Source organism: Falco naumanni, chromosome 9 (assembly GCF_017639655.2).
Source record: "Falco naumanni isolate bFalNau1 chromosome 9, bFalNau1.pat, whole genome shotgun sequence".
NCBI lineage: Eukaryota > Metazoa > Chordata > Aves > Falconiformes > Falconidae > Falco > Falco naumanni.
In genome coordinates, this window is record NC_054062.1 from 8662500 (window position 1) to 8672444 (window position 9945).

The window sequence follows — 9945 nt, forward strand, 5'->3', positions numbered from 1 at the left end:
CCCAGGCACTAAGTAATATTGATGGTGTTTGAAATATTTTCCCTGCATAGCTAAATGCCAGAGAAAATGCTGATTTCCACCAAACAGCCAGAAATTAAACTCTTCTCCTCTCCTCTTTTTTTTTTTTTTTTTTTTTTTTTTCCTTTGTGTGAATTACTTCTGGCCTTTCCAAACCCAGCACAGCGTTTAAGCAAAAATAAGGATTCCCATGTCAAGCCCAGCTCCTCCCTCACCCTGGTTTGGCTCCCATTGAAGGTTGTGCCTTCCTGAACCTTTGGAGATGTTAAATATTGGTTATTTCTTTGCTTTAGTAGCAGCTTTGGCTTTTTAGTTTAAAGATACCTTTTGTTTCTTCCCTTCCCTCTTCTTACTTGTTGAAGTCTGATGTATTCTCTTTTGGTTATTAATTTTTCTATGTTAATTGGAATTCTAATGAACTGCCTCAAGCTCTCTGATACATGCACACTGCCTTGCTTTAGCCTCCGAGTTTGTGGTCTTGTTTTATTAATGCCGGCTCACGTGACAAGCGATGCTCTCAGATGCCTTCTGTGTGGAGTCCCCTCCAGTCCCCGCTGGGTCTTGAGTTTCTCTCGTGGTCCTTGCAGCAATGTTACAGGGACAGATCCACATTTCCTAGCCCTGCGTAATGAGAGGAAATAGATTCAGCTCAGTGCCCGGGTGTTTTAATGAATCATCAATGTGTGCATCTCTACGTTAAATTTGATGAGGTTTTACTGTCCTAAGACACAACCGTTACTCAGGAACACAGCAATTGATCCGGAGTGTCTCTCCTTGTTGGGTGACCTGCTGGTTAGAGGTTTTGGTCTCTCATTTAGTTTTATCAGGCAAAATGCCAAAACAGAAAGAAAGCCGGAGAGCTGAGCTCTCCCAGACGAGCGCATCCCTTGGCTCCATCCCGTGCCCCACGGGCACACATTCTGGCCCCACACCAGCCATCCCGCTGCTGGTGGTGTCAGCTTTAAAAGCACATGTCCAGATAACATGCAGGAGGTCATGAGAGCCACCTGGGAAGGTTTCCACCATGACAGCTCTTGGGGTCATACTGGCTGGAGGTGTGAGCCATATGTCCCTCTCTGCCTGAGGAGCTGGGTCTGCACCTCAGCCGATCCATGGCTCTGCTTTTCTTCCGGAAGGGGGAAGCAGCATCCCCACCCTTGCCTGAGGCTCCTGGGCTCATTCCTGGGTGCACTGTGTTCTGAGATCCTTGTCCGAAAGCATCAGATGGATGTCCCTCATCCTCCAGCCCTGGCTGCCTTACAGAAGCCCCTGAGAACAGATTTTTCCCTTGCCCCATTTCTGACCTCCTCCAAGCACAGATTCACCCACTTCTCTCTTGGCTTTGTTTCCTCGTTGTAAAGGGAAAGAAGCTGAACTGCCAGCATGGCAGGAAGGCAAGTGATCCTCACCGGAGCGGGGGAGGGGGTCCTTGGCTGACGAGTTCTGCCTCCATCTATTAGAGATGAAGCCCCAGGTTGCTGGCATGTGCAAGTGGAGCTCCTGAGCTTTCCTGTACAGAAGGAATTTGCAGTGGAACAGTATAACACGGGCAGGTCAGCTTGAAAACAGCTGAACTTTGCAGATAAGCAGTGAGAATTTATTTAAAAATTAAAAAAAAAAATTTATATCTCTCTCTCCAGCCTTCAGTTTCTCCCCAGTCATTGCTCATAAATCCAGGCGAGGAGTGAGGATCCAGCTTTCCACTCATTGCTCTGGGTATTTATTTTAAGACTTCAAGGAGATGTAGAAATGCCAGTTTCCTGACTCCGGAGCTCCGACCGCTCGGGGCTGACACAGAGCAGCTTCCCGTGGGCCGGCTGCCGGGAGGAGCACCAGGAGGGCTGCGGGATGGGAGCTGTGGGTTCAGCCTCTTTCCTCGAAGGCAGAGCAGCAGCAGCAGCAGCTTGCTGCCCACCTGCAAGCTCTTGCCAGAGCTAATGCTGTCACGATTGCTCTGGTGCTATCATAGGAGCATCCTGAGACAAGGCTGAGGTGTCCCCACACCCCCCGCCAGCCTGCTCCCGGCAGAGCCTGCCAAACCCCCTGGCAGGAAAGAGCTAAGGATGCTTTAATGCACAGGGAATACCTGGAGTATGCTGCGAGCCCTGGAGAAGGGCTATTTTTAATGGACGGTGCTCAGCTGAGTCCCCTAGGCCCCAGCCGGGCTGTGCTGGATGCTGTACAAACCTGCCCCAGCAGCGTTAATCCCCCACCGGGTGTTGCTGTCCCCATCCTCTGCAGAGCCGCATGTCCAAACCCTCCTGGCGTCGTGCTAAAAGTACCGTGGCCTTTCATTGCCACTAATGCCCCTGGAAGCAGAGCCAGCCCTACAGGGAGATAAGCAGTGGTTTCCAGAGCCCTGAAAGCAGCAGCGCCTGACATTGGTGGGGGGGGAGCTGGGGGAAGCAGCTGCCTCCATCGGCAGGAGTCGAGGGCTGCCTGCCTGGAACAAAGACTGACTTACAGGTAAGTAGGTTTAAACACAATTGATGCACCCAATTAGGGATGGAAGCAGGCAGCACCCCTTCGAGCTATAATCTATTGCCTCGCTAACATAATGGAAATTCAATTTGGGTGAGGGCAGGGAGGGAAGGGAAGCTGGCTGGCTGCTCGCCCTCGGCTGGTGCAGCTCTCTGTGCCCCGGGGGCTCTGCCATTCACAGCCCCGGTCCCCAGCACCAGGATCGAATTTGCCTCAGCACTGACGAGGTTAGGCAGCATCTGACTCAGGCTGGACCTGACGCGGTAGGAGAAGAGAGGGCTGGCACGTGGGGAGATGCTTGCATGGATGGGCAATTGTCCCCGGGACCCCTGCCCTGATCAATGCTGTGTGCCGTTTCTTTGGCCACGTCTACCCCTCAGCCTTTGTACCAGAGCTGCAGAGGCTGGCCCAGCCCTGTGGCTCACAGGAACCGTTCGATAGGCACCCCAGGGCTGGGGTAATTTTAAATCACCCTTTTAAAAGGATCATTTTTGCTCAGCCCCGGTCCATCACAAATCACAAGGGATCTGCAGGCTGCTCGTTGGCTTTGTCGTGCACTGAGAGGGTGCTAGGGCTGCAGACCTGAGTTTGCATTTGCCCAGGAGAGGCCCAGGTGAGTATTTAATGTCCCTGTGTCACCTGAGCCTTGCTGGGCCAGGGGGAATGATCAGGGTGGCTACCTCAGCTGCATTGTTTTGCATGGAAATCTCCACCTGTGACTGCAGCAGTTGTTATTTAACCCACAGGTGTGCTGGGTACCAACTGAGACAGGATACTGGGAGGAGGTTTTGACCCAGTAGCAGTGGGTAGGAAGAGCCATTCTCTCCTCCCTGTTTGTGCCCTACAGCACAAGAGAAACTAATGCTGTAATGTCGCCCTTGCTAAGCCTCTGCTTATCCCTACTTCTTTCTGTCTCCTAGCCTGTTTTTTTGGTTTGGGTTTTTTTTTTTTTTGGGGGGGGGGGTGGGTGGGTTTATTTTTTTGCCTTCTTCAGGACCAAGTTTTTCTCTCTTTTGCAGCAAGCAATGCCCCCTGCCTCTTCCCCCATGAGGACTGCATCTGAAGGGACCCAGCCATGCGGTTGGACTTCCCCACTGCCACTGGAGGAGTCTCCCTGACCTGGGGACAGAATTGGACCTCAGCTGCTCTTTATGGCTCAGTCCCACTGCTCCAGCAGAGAAGGTAAGGATGGCCATGCATGGAGGAAGCTGAGCAGCTCCCATCTCTTCTGCCTCTCCTCGTGGTCCGGCTGTGCACTGCAGCTCTTCTGCAGAGTGGTGGGCAGGTGGATGGGCTGTGCCATGGTGAGTTGGTGGTAAGAAAGCAGGAGAAAGTCCAAAGTTAGCCAAAGGAGAGCATCGTTTGCTCTTTGGGAGGTGCTGCCTTGCCAGGAGCTCAAGGCCGAGTTGGCAGCCAGGTCCCTACCCTCCAGGCTGTTTGTGCAGCTCAGCAGCCCAGAGAAATTCCCTCCCCAGTGCTGCTGCAGCTGAGCCACCTAATGAAATCTAGTTGCCTGTGCATGCTATATTAAGGTTACCATGGATATGGTGCCACAAACACTGGGCTGTGGCTTTGTTATATAAACAGGAGAGATTGCCACAAATACTCAAAATATCTGAAAAGGACAGGAAGAGACAAAAGGCGTTCTCCGAGTTTGTTTATAAAGGGTTGTGTGATCCAGTGGATAGTGCCAGTGGGAGGTGTGAGATATTTGTATTAGCTTTGAGAAGTGGTGCATAATCGGGTGGTGGTCTCTGGCTCGGTAGCTCTGGAGGCTCTCCCTGATCTTCAACAGGATCTTTCTAAACTGGTCAAAAAAAAAGTGCTGGAAAAAAGTCACTGACCCTGCTCACGACTGAGAGCTGGGCTTCCTGCAGATCATGGTATGAAGTGCATCGTTCTTCACGCTCAAGCTCATCCTAGCTGAGCTTCGTGCAGATCTTGGCCCTACCCAGTTTCTGCCATGTGCAAAGAGATACCGCTGCCTGCAGGACTGGTGATGGTGGTGCAGACATAGTCATCAGCTCTCCCAGAACTGCCCACACCTGAACCTGCTCAGCAAGACCATCTAGCTAATCTTGTACCACTTCAGGTACAGAAAGTCCCTTGTACAGTTTGAGGAATCATGTAATTTGAAGAAAAAACTGCTCTAGAAATGGAGGTGGGATGTAAGGGAGATGGAGACATCAGAGTGGCTAAAATTGTATTGTACTCCCACTCCCCTGCCAATAAAAACACCATAAATAAAGTGGCTTTGCAATAACCATCTCCACGCAGTGTAACACAGATGCACATGTCCCTGCAAAAGATGCTCCAAGCGGGATAAACTCTGCTCTAACCTGCTCTGCAGGAGAGGCACGACAGGCTTGCTCCAGTCTTATCATGGTGATGGCTCTTTTCTTCCCAGCAGGTGCTACCCCCGAGCTCTAAGTCTCCATCAGTGGCTTCCTCTTCCCATCCTCACCTGTGGGTGATGTTCCCAGCCCATGGCTCTTTCAGCTCCCTCCTGGCCTTCCAGATGCCCTTCACCATGGGAGGACCATCCATCTACTCGTTTTCTCTCCTGTCTCTCTCCCTGTGAGCTGGAGCAGACATCTTTCCATGCTTCGTTATTTGACATGTGATGGAGAATACCAAAATGCAGTAAGGAAAGATCTGCTTTATCATTTAAGAACACACCAGGTCCAGTTTTTGCCCTTCAGATGTAGGACACCTGCAGTGCCCTCCCATATTACCTGCCAGCCCTGATTTTACAGGACCCATCTTCAATTTTATGGAGTAACCTCTCGCGTCTCCAGGGTGGTGGGAAAGAGTTCTTCAGTTTGGTAGGAAACAACAGCAAAAGGAGCTGGAATCTGCTGTGGGCATGGGTCCAGGGGAAGGGCTGTCTGCCATGTGAGTTGTCAGGAGTGTGGGTTGGTGCTGAGCCCTTCTGCGTGGGGCTCTGCTCTTTGATGCTGCCAGCCTTTCTTGTTCCTTTTCCTCTAGCCATTGCTTTCTGGCACTAAGCTGCTTCCTGAAGATTACACAGCAAGCCAGGATCAGCATCAAGAGGAGCCAATCCAGGAGAGGACATGGGGCCAAAAGAGCCTGAGGAGTTTGAAGATGCAGCTTTATCAGCTTAGCAAAAGGGTTGGTGTGTTGAATGACAAAGGCTGCAGGCCCTGCATGCTTGGAGCTTGTAACAGACAAGCCAGCAGAATGTCTAATAAAAGTAGAAATGGTGGATAAACATGATTTTCTCCAGAAAACTCAACATGGCTTCCATACAGGGAGTGTTTGCCCTACAGACCTCTAAACAACCTCAAAGGAGTCAATAAGCTTGAAGAGGAAGGTGTTTCCAGGAGGTACGGGCTCTTTGGCTCTCCAAGGCTGTGCCAGAAGGCTCTGCGTGATTCCCACCATGGCCCAGATGCCACTGGAAGGATTATTGCCCCAGGTCCTCCCATGCCCCCTTCAGGCCAGCAGCCCCTCAAAGCTGATGCCTCTGGGGTGAGGGCTACCCTGTGTAAAGGGGCAGGAGGAATCCGTGCCTTTTAAAGGAAAAAAGCCACCATTCTTAAACTCACCCTTGCCTCTCTATAACCTTTTATATCTCCTTTAATTGGTGTGTTCATTCGAAGCAGCGGCTGCGCAGGATCACATTCCAACAGCTCTGGCACATCACGTCGATGCAGAGGCACGAGCTGGCGGGTGTGATGTGCCGTGATGTGCCAGGCAAGCCCTACCACAGAGCAGCCTTCAGGCGCACGTTCCCCCCGAGCATCTCTGACCCAGGTTGCTCTGGCTGAGGCTGGCATCATCGCTGACCCTCGGCGTACGGTGCCGGTCACGGGCTTGGATATTGAACACAGCAGGTGTGGAGCACGCTGACGCATGGCACTGGGTAATTCATCTGTTCACGTTAAAACCAGTTATTTAAGAAGCAGTTTCTCTCTGTTGCTACTTTGTTAACTCTGTTATGCAGATGCAGCCCTTGGTGCTCTGAGGTTGTTGCCTTCAAGGACAGAAACCTCTGAGTAACACATGGCAGTCCTAGCCCTGGGGTGTCCTCAGCTCCGCACCTGCCTGAATCAGTGCTGGAAGCCACGGCAGTAGGTGCAGGAGGGGCATGAGGGACACCAAGCAAGGTCTCGGTTATGGGCAGTTGTTAGGGCTGCGTTCATGAGCTGGCTGGTTCCTGCATCATGGGTTATTAAAGCAGTGGGAAGAAAGGCTGCTACGGAAGAGCATGAACCCAGGGATCAGGCTGCTGTTCTCACCTAAACAAAAAGTTTGCATTTAAATCCAGTGAAGGTGGCTGAGGTGCTGTGAGCGTGTACTCATGTCCCAGCGAGAGGAGGAGGATGCGGTGCAGACCCTTCAGGCTACTGTCATGAATATTTGGGATCAGCTTGGAGAGTGTCCAAGAGAAGGCACCCCCATAATTGTGGGGAAAAGGTCCATCAGGACCAAGAAGCAGCTGTCGCTACAAGGAGGTAAGCCTCCACCTACACAGCTGCACACGTGGGGTCCTATTTACTGCTGGGGAGCTTAAAGCAAAAACAAATACCGGGGAGCAGCAAACAACAAGGCCCTGCCCTTCGGAATGGAAAAAGACAGTATTTGGCAGGTGATGACAAGGTGGTGTTGTCACTGTCCCACACCTAAACCCACTCCCAGGGTCTGCCATAGGCAGAAGCTGCATGGCATGTGCCCACGGAACGCATGGGGGTGGTTTATCAGAGCCCTAACGCTGTGTTTCCCTGGTGGAGCGAAGCACCGGCAGAAGCCACGGGGTCCTTTGGTGACATTAAGTGCCCTCTGCTACCCTGTTTTGGGTATATGTGTATTTTATCGCATCCCTGTGAGGCCACGCGCTTGGTGTGCGTCATGTCCATCAAACTGCAGTTGCTGAAAGAGGCAGCCTAGAAACAGCACCGCTGTCCCCCAGGCTGGCAGAGCACTGGGAATATGGGCAGAGAGCCGGGCACTGTCTCAGCAGCCCGTTGCTCCCAGCAATTGTCAGGTTTGGTTGTGGTGTGTGGTCACGTAGCCCCTTGGTGAAGGGGGCTTGCAGATGGAAGATGTCCTCAGGGTCGTGACAACCAGATGGGAACCTGCCCTCCCCTGATGGCAGCGCATCATGAATTGCTCTTTGGGGGTGGAGCAAGCTGGAGGTGGGGATGAAAAGCTTGATGAAGATGATACAATATTCCTGGGCAGCTTGATCCCGAGTCCTGAGTCAAGTGTGAGGAAATCAAGAATTTTTGGGTGCAGGAGTGTGAATACATGAACTCATGGAAGGATTTACACTGAGAGTAACCCGCTGATGGTGGCAGAGGAGGGCAGGTGATTATAACCTGAACCCTGTACTTAAAACCTACAAATTATTTGGCTCCTGGCTGCTGTCGGTCTGTTTATCCCACAGACTTGGCAGGCAGAGGACACTTCCCAAATGGCAAGAGGCGTTGATAAAAGTTGTGGCTGGCCAGCTGCCACCTCTTGAGGCTATCAACTGACTTCCAAACGGCAGGTACTAATTAGCACTTTGCTTCTGTAAAAAATTACGTTGTGAAAAGCATCACAGCTCTTTGTGCTCTGTGTTTGTACAGCCCCTAGCATGATGAGACTGTGCTTACGATCTTGGAGGTCTTGCGCATCACTGCAATATAGAAATATATTATTAAAAACATTGTCTCGTTCATAGGTAACTGGTCTTCACAGAATTGCTCTTCGAGTAAGCAGAGCTTCTGTTAGAGTCTGGAAAACAAACTCTATACTAAACTGGAAAACAAGGCGGCCCAAGTATTTGCAAAGTCCTTGTTATAACATTGTTTTTTCTCACTTCTGTCCTGGGCTCAGATGAGCGGAGAATCGCTTTGACATACTCCCTGGGAAGCACCAAGGCTGTTTATTGCAGCGCAGGAGCCCAGGCGTAGAGACCAAAATGAATGGCCCAAGCAAAGAACCTCTGTAGTTGTTCGTATTTCTGAAGAAGGACACAATGATAAATCGCTAGACAGTGACATTTGACCCATAAAAGTAATAAAAAGCTAAAATTGGTTTTTTTTTTTCCTGGCATAGCTTTTCAGTATCTTTTGCACATAGTCCAAGCAACCTTGAGGAAAAACTAACAGGAACCATGACACAGACTGTTCAGTACTAACCAATACGGTCTGTAATAATTAAACAATAACAGCCATAAGTAGACACTCTAAAGATAAACTGTATTTTGCCCCTGTGCTTTCATTTCTTGTCATTAGACTGGGTGGCTTGCCTCTCAGATCTCTGCACAGGCGTTTGAACTGCATGCAAAGTGTGCCGAAATTGCTGGCAGTAATTAGTTTATTTAGGGAGCAATTAATTAAACGCGACTGTTTCCCTCTCTATAGATTAAAAGAGTGCTATAAGCGATACAGTCTTTAAAAGAGAAGATGTGCTATTAAAGGACCAGAGACTAATTATTCTCATCAGTCAACAAGGACAGTGCGAGTATCGACGGGCTAAAACAGTCGTAGGGAAAAATGAAGTTAGCTCTTAGGGATCGCCTTGGGACCGTGGGCACGAGCGAGGCCAGGGAAACGAGCGCTGCGGGGCGAAAGTCACGGGTCACGACGGACAGAGGCTCTCCAGGGGAACACATTCGCCTATCCAACGTCACCGACGGAGGCTAGCAGAGGTGGTGGCCTGCAGGAGGGTCCCTGTGACCTGAGGAGTCCGACAGCTTGTAGAAAACGTGGGTGACAGCTGCCGTGGCTGATGGCAGAGGGTGCCATCAGGCAGGGCTGGCAGGGACCCCTGGGACCCACGAGCATCCTGAGTGCCCAGCGGAGCACAGGCACCGTGCTGCTCCACAGAGCCTGGGATGCAGTGGCAGAGCTGGGGCAGCTTTTTCTTCCCTGTCACACCAGCTTGGGGACAGGGGACAACCTCCTTTCATGGCTATGATGGTTCTTTCTATGCCAGTGCCTCTGCAGGTTGCCCACCTGCTAGAGGGGTAGCGCCGACTGGAATTGGCAGGTTTTGTCCCAGATTCTGCTCTTACCATATGCTGCTTTTTTGGGCACTGGGATGTGACTGCCACCCGGACACTGTGGAAGCCTTGTGAATCCCTGCTGCCAGCGTCGCGCCTGCCCCATGTGTCCCGGCACCTTCGCAGAGAGCCGTGGCCCAGGAATTCTGAAGTTCTGAGGGTGTGCAGGAGCGGGCAGGGTCTGGGGATGCCCCCTCACCGGGGGGTGGCTGTTCCTAAGACCCCACAGCAAAAGCCACCGCTCAGCTCCTGATGAGCCCCACGGGGCAAAGCCATGGCACATGTGAGGGGTCCCAGGACCCCTGGGGGGCTTATCGGGGTCCTCGGGGGGCTAAGCAGGGCATGCTGTGGGCTTTGCCTTGGTTTCCCCCCTCTTTCTCCCTGCAGGGGGGTGGGATGCTTTCCCAGTGCCAGCACCAGGGATGAAGGCT